The 13,529-nt window shown below is 48.3% G+C and overlaps 1 protein-coding gene across 1 annotated transcript in view; it reads left to right on the top strand.

The window, feature by feature from the left end:
* The window catches only part of LOC116829487 (uncharacterized), a 193,036-nt gene that overhangs the window by 121,163 nt on the left and 58,344 nt on the right, over nt 1-13,529 (top strand). The window lies entirely within an intron of this gene.

Consider the following 13,529-nt stretch of genomic DNA (forward strand, 5'->3'; position numbering starts at 1 on the left):
GCCTGAGAACAGAGCTTGATAGCACAGACATCAGGAATATTCAGCAAAGTCCATCTTGGGGGCATCCAGAGCCCTGGGTTCTCTTCACTGAATCCCAAACCAGGAGACTGACCCACTTCCAGCCCCCCAGCTACCTCTCTTCTGTGCTTTATCCCTTTCCTGGGCAAACAGGTCCCCAGGCTCCACCTCTCTCTTTGTTCTCTAACACCTTCGGCTGGCTCCTTGCAGAGGACAGGCACCAGCCACCACTTGCCAGGATCCAGAGGGCTGGCACTTCTCTTTGCCCAGATAGTCAGCAGTCACACGTGCCCATGAGGGGTCTCTGCAAGGATCACGCACCCATATCCCACCACCTTGATACTTGAGTAGCTATCATAAATAGATAGCTAAGGGTTAATGTTTCTTTTACCTGTAAAGGGTTAACAAAGAGAACCAAACACCTGACCAGAGGACCAATCAGAAAACTGGATTTTTCAAAGTCAGGGAGGGAATTTTTGGACTCTGAGTCTTTTGTTTGTCTCTCAGCTATGAGAAGCTTCTTTCTTCTTCTAATCTTCTGTTTCCAACTTGTAAGTACAGGTAGAAAAACAATATAGGCTTTTATGTTGTTTTGGGTGTATTTACATGTGTGTAACTTGCTGGAATGTTTCAAATTGGATATCTTTTTGACTCAGACTGTTTATTCATATTTTTCTTATAAGCAATAGCCCTGTATTGTCATCTTGTTACAGAGAATATGTTTATGTCTTTTTTCTTTCTTTTTTATATAAAGCTTTCTTTTTAAAACCTGTTTGAGTTTTTCTCTGGTTAAGGAGAAAGGAAAGACAGGGGGGAGGGGAAACACTACGCTCTGTGTTTAACTCTCCTAGTGTCCCAGGGCGGGAAGAAGCTAAGGGGGAGGAGAGATAGAATCTCTTCTGTTTCCTTGTATTTGGGGTTTGTCTCTTTGTGGAATAGAGGAGATATGCTTCTTGGTATTGTGATGTAAAGAGATTGCATCAATACTCCCAGGTTAGCCCAGAGAGGAAAGTCTGGGTGGGAGAGAGAGAGGGAAGGGAAGTGGGTTATTTCCCTTTGTTGTAGGCTCAGGGTTTCTGAGTCTTGGGGTCCCTCCAGGGACGGTTTTGGGGAGAGCAGAGGGGGCCAAAACCCTGGAAATTTTGGATGGTGGCAGCGAGATCAGATCTAAGCTGGTAAATTGAGCTTAGAGGGGTTCATGCTAGGCACCCAGATTTTTGGACACTAAGGTCCAGATTTGGGAAGAGGCTTATGATAGTAGCACATTGGGAAAACTGAGGAACACACCATATTCAGGGAGACCATAACGAACATGCCCACTTCATCATATCCTGGTGTTGGCATGAAAAGACCCTTCCCTGCTCCATCTGCTTCGGGGGAGGGGGGGTGCAGGATGGGGACAAGGATCTCTCAACTTCTCCCCCACCCCCAAAGCCTCCTGGCTGCTCTGAGCAGTGGGGGGGATTCTGTTTTTCTGGGCCTTTTCCCCTGTGAAAAGCGGGATTGTGGCTGGGGCAGCAGGTGCTGAGTGGGGGACTCTTGGTGTTTCAGATGCCGGTGAGCTTCGAGGAGGTGGCTGTGTATTTCACCCAGGGGCAGGGGGCTCTGCTGGACCCCGCTCAGAGAGCCCTCTACAGGGACGTCATGCAGGAGAACTGTGAGATGGCGACCTTGCTGGGTAAGGGATTCCTGTCCCCTCGGTTATTGGAAGCCATGGGGTCTGTGTGTCTGACTCTGGTCAGGTTCTTCTCTGGTCAGTTAGATCAGAGGGGAATGTTTTGCGTAATGCACAGCTCCATGTCCTCTCCAGTGGGACATGGGTGTCAAAAGCTAATGGACATGCTAGTTCATCCCCATCCCTCCAGCTTTTCAAGGAGGAGAAGCTGTGTATTCCCCATCTGTATTGTTTCCCATTCACACAAAAAATCCCTTTCCACTTCCCTCCTTGGGACTAGCTCCAGCCATGGGGACGGCTCTGGACTCTACAGGTTTAGGAAGAGGCAGAGGTTTAACCAGGCGCGGCTCCAGGCCCCAGCACACCAAGCGTGTGCTTGGGGCAGCAAGCCACTGGGGGCCTCTGCCGGTCGCCGCAAGGGCAGCAGGCAGGCTGCCTTTGGCGGCTTTCCTGCAAAGGGACCACTGGTCCCACGGCTTTGGTGAACCTCCCGCAGGCGTGCCTGCGGAGGCAGCCTGTCTGCCGTGCTTGGGGTGGCAAAATGCCTAGAGCTGCCCCTATGTTTAACACCAGAGCAGGGTGTGCAGCAACAAGGCCCCCAGAGAGCACAGATCCTGGGAATGCCTAGTGAGGGTATAATAATTTCCCCCACCTCCTCAAATATCTGCCTGTCCCAAGGGGGCTCAGTGACCACGTTCCCATCTTCTTGGATTCCACGATCTTCAAGCACAGAAAAGGACACGTTCAATGCAGGAGAATGTCCTTTGTGACAGACACTCTCCCACTACTTCAAACACCCCGATCTGGTCTAATTTCACCACCTGCGCAGGATTTCCCATTCCCAAACCTAAGCTGATAGCTTGGCTGGAGCAAGGGGAAGAGCCATGGGTGCCCAATCTCCAGGCCTTCAAGGAAAGAGAGATCCCAAAAGGCACCCACACAGATGAAGACTGTCATAGAAACCATCTGGTGAATGAAGGAAAAAGTTGAGAATTCCAGAAATGTGGTGTGAGTAAGCGCCCTCGGTTCTTTCTCATCTCACCCAGAGTAGGGCTTTAGTCAGCAGATATTGCTGACAACTTTCCACTCATCCTGTTAGCTATTGGAGTTTCCTTCCTATCTTTCCTTCTCTCTGAGTCTTTGGGTAGGAAGTAGAAGCAGAATCCAGTTGCTCAGTCTATGCAAATTTAGTGTGTGGGCTTTTCCCTTTGTGCTATTCCTCTTTCTCCCCAGCACAATGAGTCCTGTCTAGATTGTCTCTCTCCCACCAGGTGATGAGATAGTGAATGAGAACAAGGAGGGGAATCTTCATGAGGAAGTTCCTGGGGAAGCAGAACCACTGGGCACCTTTGTGGGAAGAGCTGTGGGGAATTTTTCCCAGTGCTTGGAACAGGGAGAAGCCTGGGAAAATTGGCACAGGTCAGAGAAGGTGCAGGGAAACCACCCAAGGATGAAGGGTGTTGGATCTATTCTATATGAGGGAGGAGAAAAAAGTCCCAATGAAACCACAGTCCTGCAGACAAACCTTACCAAAGAGAAACCCTATCAATGCCTCGAATATGGGAAAGGATTCGTTGTGAGATCATACCTTGTTACACATCAGACAATTCATACTGGAGAGAAACCCCTTCAATGCTTGGAGCGTGGGAAAAGCTTTAATAACTGCTCAGACCTTAATAACCATGGGAGAAGCCACACGGGAGAGAAACCCTATCAGTGTCTCAAATGCGGGAAATGTTTCAGTTGGAATTCAGTCATTATTGTACATCAGATATAAAAGTTTATTAGAGAATATTTAAATAAAGATGATACAAAGAGTTTGATGCGTCAGTTATTGGTCATCGGGGGTAACATACAGAGTATAGGGGGATGCTGGTATTTGGATATTGGTTAGCATATAATATATACAGTCTGCAATGTCCCCAATGTGGGATGTACGGTGGGTGGGATCAAAGTATAGTAGGGGAGCAGTGAGGGTACATCGCTCATACAATGGGTTACACGCAATCATGAGTATGAGTAAGCGGACCGGGTAATGGGGACAAGATGACCCTCACATGGTGGAATTCAGTTCGGTGGGTTCAAGGCTCAAGGGATATAGTTCAGTAGGGGGGGTTTAAAGGTCTCCTCCCCCTGTGGGTGCACGAAGCCACACCGGCTCACTCTTGGTATTGACGGTGGCCGGTGATGTGCTCAGTGTAAATGTCCCTAGACCACCGAATAGTGTCCAAGACCATTAAGTGTCTCATGAGCCGCGCATAGCGACAGTCCACCCCACAGGCCCTAAGTACACATTCATTACAGGGGTCCCAAGCACCTAGCGCCCTGACGATCAGGGCGTCGGTGTAAACCTCATAGCCCTTTCCCTGCAGGGTGTCAGTCAAGGGGGCGTATTTTTCGAGTTTACTGGCTCGGCTTCGCGGAATGCAGGGGTCCTGTTCTCGAACGGGATCGTCACGTCGACGAGGATGATCTTTTTCTGCTCCTCATCCGTGATGACGATGTCCGGGCGCAGCAGTCTGTCGGTGTCAGGGATGGTGCAGTTGACTGCAATCTCACCCAGATGGCCTTCACCAGTCGGTCTTGCACGGCGTTGTGGCTCAGCTGCCAGGCTCTGGCGTGGGGCTTGCAGCTGCACAGGACGTGGGGCAGGGTCTCCATGGCATACCCGCACTTCCTGCAGCGCTTGTCACGGTTCCCGTGGTAGACTGCTCCATTGAGCGGGACGCAGTTCAGGCGGGCGCGGTGTATGAACCGCCAGTCAGCAAAGTGGGTGAAGCTGCCCGCGGGGAGAAAGTGGTTGCTGGAGTCCCACTTGCTTGTCACCTCGAAGGCCTTGCCTGGTCGGGTTTTTTCCTCCGGGTGTCCATGTAGAGCGCGTGGACGGCGGCCTTCAGGGGCTTCTCCAGCACGCCTCTGGCTCTGGGGCTGATGGTCGTGTTGCCCTCCATCTTGATCCGCAGCAAATCTACACTGGAGAAAGGCCCCTTAAGTGCTTGGACGGTGGGAAAAGTTTCATACAGAGATCAAACCTTGTTACACATCAGATAAGCCACAGAGGAGTGAGACCCGATAAGTGCTTGGACTGTGGGAAAAGTTACACAGCAAGATCAGGCTTTGTTACACATCAGGCAAGCCAAACAGGAGAGAGGCTTTATAAATGCTTGGCATGTGGGAAAAGCTTCAGTAAGAGCAGAAACCTTAATAACCATTGGCGAATCCACACAGAAGAGAGAGCCTATAAATGCCTGCACTACGAGAATGGTTTTCATTAGAAGTCAGTCTTTAAAAACAACGAGGAATCTGGTGGCACCTTAAAGACTAACAGATTTATTTGGGCATAAGTTTTCATGAGTAAAAAACCCCACTTCAGATGTATGGAGTGAAAATTACAGATACAGGCATAAATATACTGGCCCATGAAGAGAAGGGAGCGAGTTACCTTACAAGTAGAGAATCAATGTTGACAAGGCCAATTCAATCAGGATATATGTGGTTCAGTCCCAATATTTGATGAAGAGGAACAATACCAAGAGAAGGAGAATTGCTTCTGTAGTGAGCCAACCACTCCCAGTCTCTATTCAGGCCCAAAGTGTTGGTGTTAAGTTTGCAAATGAATTGTAGCTCTGAAGTTTCTCTCTGAAGTCTGTTTTTGAAGCTTTTTGGTTGAAGGATGGCTACATTTAAATCTTTTAATGAATGTCCAGGGAGACTGAAGTGTTCTCCTACTGGCTTTTGTATGTTACCATTCCTGATGTCTGATTTGTGTCCATTTATTCTTTTACATAGAGACTGTCCCATTTGGCCAATGTGCATGGCAGAGGGGCATTGGTGGCACATGATGGCATATATCACATTGGTAGATGTGCAGGTGAATGTGATATGACTGGGTCCTATGATGGTGTCGCTAGAGTAGATATGTGGACAGAGTTGGGAACGGGGTTTGTTGCACGAATTGGTTCTTCGGTTAGTGTTTCTGTGGTGTGATGTGTAGTTGCTGGTGAGTGTTTGCTCCAGGTTGCAGGGCTGTCTGTGAGTGAGGACAGGCCAGTCTCCCACTATCTGTGAGAGTGAGGGACCATCTTTCAGGATAGGTTGTAGATCACTGATGATGCGGTGGAGAGGTTTTAGCTGGGGGCTGCAGATGACGGCCAGTGGTGTTCTGTTATTTTCCTTTTGGGGCCTGTCCTGTAGTAGGTGATTTCTGAGTACCTGTCTTGCTCTGTCAATCTGTTTCTTCACTTCCCCCAAGTGGGTATTGTAGTTTTAAGAATGCTTGATAAAGCTCTTATTGGTGTTTGTCTCTGTCTGAGGGATTGGAGCAAATGTGGTTGTATCTTAGGGCTTGGCTGTAAACAATGGTGTGACGGTACCACCCATAAGGCTTTATGGGAATATGACATTACTGGAATATGGTTTGTGCTGCCTGTGCCATGTAACATATCTCTGTAAGGGTTATGGTCTACTGTATCTATTCATCCTATTTGTACACACGTATCATTTTGTACATGAGGTTAAGAATATTGGATGTATTCTTGCCTGATTTCTAAGTAAGCTTTGTGAGGCATTTGGTCAGCTTCTTTAGGAAGGAATTCGCAAGGTTAAGCTGTCATAAGTAGATAGGTAAGGTAAGGGTTAATTTTCTTTTACTGTAAAGGGTTTACAAAGGGAACCAAACACCTAACCAGAGGACTAATCAGGAAACCGAATTTTTCAAAAGTAAGGGTGGGAACCTCTGGAGGTTTTTGGCTTTGTTCTGGGTCTTTTTGTTTTCCTCGGCTGTGAGTAAACAAGCTTTTCTTCTAACTCCATCGTCTTTCAAATATTCTACTCAAGTGTGAGTACAAAGGAAACAAAGTAATCGGCTGTGATGTGCTTTGATTTGTATTTACATGGGTGTTGATTTGCTGGACTGGTTTAATTGGGCTATCTTTTAAATCAGGCTGTTTATTCCTATTTTCTTATAAGCCATATTCCCTGTATTGAATTTCTTAATGCAGAGTTTAGTATATGTAAGTTCTTTCTTTTTTTTTTTTTTTATATAGAAGTTTCTTTGAAAATGTGGGAGTTTCTTTTTCCTAGTGAGGCAAAGGGATAGAAATTCAATGTACCAGGTATCTGTCTCCCCTCACGGGAGACGGGAGGGCGAGGGAAGCCTTTACGTCTTGTGTTGACTTTCCTATTGTCCCCAGGCAGAACAGGCTACGGGGAAGAGAGAAAGAATCAACTCTGTTACTTTTGTGTTTGAGGTTCTTTCTCTAGTTTCTGCTACGAGACCAAGGGAGGGTGAACCTCCGTGTGTAGCTGTGACTAGGTTTTGAATACATGCCTCTGAGGGCGGTAAATAGCTCTCTTGTTTTGCATTCACGGAGCTTAAGTATAGCATCTCCCCAGGCTCACCCAGGGAAAGAGGGGGGAAGGCTGGGATGAGATAGGGAGACCCAGGCGTCTGGGTCTTGGGGGGTCCCCAGGGAAAGGTTGGGTGACCTCGTACCAGGACCCTTAAATAATCCTGGTTGGTGCAGCGATATCAGATCCAAGCTGGGTATAAGCTTGGGGAGGTTCACTAGAATACACTCAGATTTTGAACGCTAAGTGCCAGGTTTGAGACAGACGTTTACTAATAAGTACCAGAATCAGGGGGGAAGCAACTTGTTTGGGGGAACAAAAAGGGTGCATCTTTGGAAAAAAATCTCATCCAAAAAACATGAGAAAGTCTTCCTGAATACATACAAGGAATAGATAAAGTGCAAAGAGTCTGTGGCACTCTTATAGGACTAACAATCAGGTGCCACAAGAACTCTCTTTGCTGCTTTTACCGATCCAGGCTAACACGGCTTAGCTCCTCTGATATTTAACAAGATCCATGTGAACAATGGGTTCTGCCCTGTAGTAAGACTGTGACGTCATGCACCCTGGACATGTGACTTGCCCAGAGTGACGTCCAGAACTCCATCTTTGGAGCTGGATTTGCCGTAGGAGTGAGGAGGGGGTCTCCACTCACAAGAGAAAGTCTATTAAATCCGTGGAGACCCCTCAATTGGGTCCTTCAGCTGGCTAAGAAGTAGCCTCTCCACCACCAGATACTTGGAAGAAACTGGACAGAAAGGGTGTGAAGTGATTGCTGGACCCAGCTAAAAAGAGATTAGTCTATACAGGGAGTATCTGGAACTGGTGAGGATCATTATCTCTACTCAAAAAGTTTGATTAGACATAGATTGCGCATTTTCACTTTTCGCTTGGTCACTACTGTTGTCTGTCTGTTAACTACTTGGACCACTTAATCGCTACTTTCTGTATCTAATAAAAGTCACTTTTTACTGTAGTTAATTAACTCGGAGTGTGTATCAATACCCTAGGGAGCAACTACTGTGCATCTCTCTTCTATCAGTGTTATAGAGGATGAACAATTTATGAGTTTACCCTGCATAAGATTTATACAGGGTAAAATGGATTTATTTGGGTTTAGACCCCATTGGGAGGTGGGCATCTGAGTGTTAAAGACAAGCACACTTCTGTGAGCTGTTTTCAGGTAAACCTGCAGCTTTGGGGCAGGTAATTCAGACTCTGGGTCTTTGTTGGAGCAGACGGTGTGTCTGGCTCAGCAAGACAGGGTGCTGGGGTCCTGAGCTGGCAGGGAAAGCAGGGGGCAGAAGTAGTCTTGGCACATCAGGTGGCAGCTCCCAGGGTCTTTCTGTGATCCAGCCTGTCACAGTAGCGTAGTCAAGCAGGATCTGTGCACAGCTGATTGCTTTGAGCTACTGATAGTGATATTAAGTGTGTTTAACTGTGGTGGCTGGAGAACAGACAAAGTGTTTACTGGTTTGTTATTTTCTGTTTGCTTATTTCAGGAAGAAAGCAGGACAGAAAGGGAAGCAAAATAGATAAGATTGAAGGTCAGAAGAAACTAAAACTGCACTGGTTGCAAATTATCCAGAAAGGCTGAACTGTGAAAGTCTCTGTTAACTAAGCATCCCCTGAGATGAGTGCATTTCAGTTTCAGTGAACTGCAGAGGGCTTGGAGCATGAGCTTTCGTGGGTGAATACCCACGAAAACTCATGCTCCAAAATGTCTGTTAGTCTATAAGGTGCCACAGGATTCTTTGCTGCTTTTACAGATCCAGACTAACACGGCTACCCTTCTGATACTTGCAGAGGGCTTGTGGCCCAGCACAAGAAAGCAGGAAAATGAGTACCAGTGACGCTGCCAATAAACTAGAGCTGGCCAGACTGGAAGCAAAAAAGAAAGAAAATGAACATAAGAGATACTAGAACTAAGACAATTAGAAATTAATGCTGTGGAAGCAGAAAAAGCCAAGGAAGAGGCTGCCCACAAGAGTGCTATGGAGTCAGAGACAGCAAGAGTGGAGGCAGAGGCAGCTGCCCACAGAGAGCTATGGAGGCCCAGAGGGAAGCCCAGAAACATGAACTGGCTGTTATGGAGTTGAAGGGACAAAATCCTCCACCTGCTGGCTCCACTTCCCCAAAAATCCACAAATTGGAGCGACTATGTCCACAGTATGATGAGTCTAGCGATATTGCTGAATATTTCATCACCTTTGAGAGACTGTGCACACTCCATGCCATCCCTGAAGATCACAAGATGACCACATTGATAGCAAAATTGACTGGCAGAGCTCTGGACATATTCAATAAGATGCCTATTGATGATGCTTCAAACTATGGTAAATTTAAGGAACTGGTTTTGAAACAGTTTGAGGTTACACCTGAAACCTACAGAGTTAAATTCAGGAATCTTAAGAGGGGATTTGGATTGAGTAATGTGGTTTATGCCAATGAAATGAGAGATTTGATAGATATGTGGGTGTGGGGGAAGGGCATTACAAGCTTTGAAGGAATGTGTGATCTGGTTACTCAGGAACAATTCCTGAATATGTGCAGTGATGATGTAAAACAGTATTTGTGGGACAAAAAGGCAAATGCAGTGGGTGAACTGGCTGGGTATGCAGACTCTTATGAGCAAGCACAAGCTGCAATCAGACATAAACCACTGACAGAGGGGTATAAGGTTGCGAGAAAGCAGAATCACTGTTTTACCCCTGGGTCACCTCCCCATTCCCCTGGTACTCATCCCAAATTTCCTGTGCAAGCAGAGGAGCCCAAGAGGTGCTATCATTGTAAGTCCACTGGGCACCTGAGGAATAAATGTCCCTTGTAGAGTGGAAACAGGCAACAAGTAACACCTGAAGCTGCTGTGGCCTCTTTTCACACAGGATTTGTAAAACTTGCTTCCACACAACCAAGCAATGAGCATATGCATGCTGTTAAAATTAATGGCGAAGTGCTTCTGGGATTAAGGGACATGGGTGCTGAGATTTCTGTGGTCAAGATGGACCTGATCCAGGAGAAGGATTTGTTGCCCAGTCAAATGCCAGAATTAGAGCTGGTAGGGGGTTACAAAGTCCTTGCATCCTTAGATAAAGTACACATGCAAACTCGGGATTTGCAGGCTGAACTGACCATTGCAATGGTGGCACACAATTTTGCACCATTTCTACTGGGGTATGATTTCTTTAATGTGGCAGAATCTGTCCCAGGGTTGGTTAGCCATGAGAAGGAATCTTGTGGTAAAAGCCCTGGAGGGTGGGGGTGAAGTCACATGGACTGCTGGGATTCCTCTGCAGCAGTAAAGGATGCAGAATTGTGGGCAGGGATGGTTGTAGCCAGTTCTTGTAGCCCGGGGGCTCAAGGGAAGTTTCAGAGGGAGGGGCTGGACAAAGCCAGCTCCTGTCCCATAATCATCTCCTGGGGGGGGAGAGGAATGTACCACCTTGTTACAGGGTGTCCACCCCAGCTGTTGACTGCCAAGAAGTTGCAAGTCATCAGGGGGCAGGGCCTGCCCTGGGGTGCACAGAGACGTGTGTCCCAAAGGTGGAAGTTGGGGTCCTGGTGACCACTGCGGTGGAAGCAGATCCCAAGATCTCTATAGCTGGACACAAACCCAACCTAAGTGAAAAGGGGCGAATTTTGCTGGCCAGTGAAGAGTCTGCCATAGTTGGTAGCTGTGAGCCCACAGCTGGACCAGGGTCACCTTCCCTTTTGGGGGACACAAGAGTGTCTGACCCAGAAAGGGAAGCCCAGAGGGAAGGTGAGGGGGGGCCAGAGAGTCCGCCCACCTTTTGTAGGAAGGGACTTTCCCAGAAGGAGGGTGAAAAGTCTGCATTTGAAGTGCCAGTCCCCTCTCCTGTGGATCAGGTTTTAAGAGAAACCTGGGGGTCAGGTCTCCTGGAGGCGGGGATCTATCCAGATGACCTGTTGAGAACAGAAAGTGAGGTGTCCAAAGGGGTCCAGAGCACCCCATTGAAATATGTTGTTCTTGCTACACTTGTAAGAGATAAAACTATCTGGGGTGGGGGAGGATCTCTGCATGGGTGGGTCCAGCCCAGAGAAATTCCAGAGGGAGGGGCTGAGGGCAGGCATGCTTGCAGTACACCCGTTTCCTGGCCAAAGACCCAAACACATGCCTGAATTAAAAGCCTTCCCCAAAGAGGCAGAAGAATCTGCATCAGAGTGTCTACCAGAGGGCACAGAGAACTGGGAAAATGCAATAGACGCTAAACAAAATTGAACAAACAAAGCCTGTCCACCGTAGATTTGCTGTTAACCTTGTGTCTTTTGCTGATTCACCTATGGGATAAAACAAAAGAATTAATACTAGTGGTAAATCCTTCATAGATGTGGAATCAGGGCCGGCTCTAGCCTTTTCGCCGCCCCAAGCACGGTGGTACGCCGCAGGGGGCACTCTGCCGCTCGCCGGTCCCACAGCTCCGGTGGACCTCCCGCAGGCATCCGTGCGGAGGGTCCGCTGGTCCCGTGGCTCCGGTGGAGCATCCGCAGACACGCCTGTGGGAGGTCCACCGGAGCCGCCTGCCGCCCTCTCGGCAACCAGCAGAGCGCCCCCCGTGGCATGCCGCCCCAAGCACACGGTTGGCACGCTGTGGCTTGGAGCCAGCCATGTGTAGGATATGTCTGATTTGTGGCAGAAACTGTTGTACATGCTAGGGATGGTGACAAGACAGCCCCCGACGCATGTTACTTTTCAGCCTATATCTGTAAACAGACTGAAAGCTTGGCACGGCAGCAAAAGCATAACAGGCCCACGCTGCTGTGTAGAAGGGGAAACTGAGGCACGCCACCTCATGGCATTGGTGGCTAAATGTTAAGACAGCTCCACTTTAACAGATATTGCTGTCTGCATTCTGTTGGCAATACGACACCCCAACCTGTTTTGAGGCATCTGGGGACCAGGAACCCCAAAACTAGCTAGAACCCCTACGATTGACATCATATGGTTTCATGGTACTGAAAAGGAATGTGACCAAAGACAAACAGGAATTGTACAGGTACCGCCTCTGCCATGGACAGTGTCTCTGGCAGTAAGGGCAGGGGGAGGATGTGATGGTACCTCCCATAAGGCTTTATGGGAATATGACATAACTGGAATATGGTTTATGCTGCCTGGGCCATGTAGGTTAAGAATATGGGCTGTATACTTGCTTGATTTCTAAGTAAGCTTTGTGAGGCATTTGGTCAGCTTCTTTAGGAAGGAATGCACAAGGTTAAGTACCGGATCAGGAAGCACTTGTGGAACAGTGCATCTTGGAATGCTTCAATCCACATAAGAAGTCTTCCTGGAGACATACAAGATACCGTGTGAACAATGGCTTCTGCCTGTGAAGACTGTGAGTCATGCATGGACATGTGACTTGCCCAGGTGACTCCAGAACTCCATCTTGGAGCTGGACTTTGCACAGGAGTGAGGAGGGAGGGTCTTTTTAAACCCATGGGAGATGCCTCCATTTGTTCTTCAGCCCCTAAAGAGGGAGCCCCTTAATGAAGCTTAATGGGGGGAGGGGTTTGGTTGGCTCTGTACTAGTATCAAAAGAAAGGGGAAGGGCCAATGAGAAATCAAGATCTTGAGACTGACCATGGGGAGGGGCAAATTCTCTACCTCAGCCTGAATGACAGGACAGGCAGGCCAATGAGGGAGTCAGCAGCCGGGGGTCCCATCCTCTGTGTGAGCTGGAGCTGGCTGGGCCAGAGCAGAGCGGGAGATGCAGAGGAAAGTAGAGAGTTGGGCTGGAGACAGAGCAGCAGCAGTGCTGAGACAAAGGGAAACTGGAACAGTTCGGAGCTGGGAGCAGTGACCCAAGGGGACCCTGGGCAAGGAGACACCCTCAGCCAAGGGGCCTTGCAGGCCAGACTGGATGGGGGGGAGTCTGATCTAGGAAGAAGGGTCCTGCCACCTAGAGCCTGAGGGCATGTGGCCACCACCAAAGTGTCTGATATACAGCATCCCTGCAGAAGACATAGGAGGAAGAGACTTTGAACTGCCCTGACATTGCAGAGATGCTGGTTGTGGTTCCCCCACCACTCCGAGTGGGGTGACATGTTTTCCTTTAATCTTTCCTCCTTTTCTCCTTATTTTTTTTATTACGTGCTGTTTAATTAATTGTATTTGTTCTGAACTCTGTGCAATGGTCAAGGAAGCATTCAGGGAAGCACCCCACAATGGGAACACCTGTCCTGAATGATCACAACAAGACTGGGGCTTGAGCCCCTCAGGAGCCCTGGGCCCAGCCTGGGGATTACGGGAACCAAAGTGGAAGTGGAGTCCATGAGGTCAGGCAAGCCTCTGGTTGAAGGTAGAGGGAGCGAGGACTCAGATCCTTTCGCTAGCCAAGTCCACCGGGGCTGTGTATAAGCCAGGAATGCTCCCCACAATAGCAGGACTGTTTCCCCGCTTACTCAAGTGCATATTTATTGGTTTGTCCTAAAGTTAATGAAGTATTTTAAGAAAAAGTGCCAGAGCAGC

This window comes from Chelonoidis abingdonii, chromosome 12 (assembly GCF_003597395.2).
Source record: "Chelonoidis abingdonii isolate Lonesome George chromosome 12, CheloAbing_2.0, whole genome shotgun sequence".
Lineage (NCBI taxonomy): Eukaryota > Metazoa > Chordata > Testudines > Testudinidae > Chelonoidis > Chelonoidis abingdonii.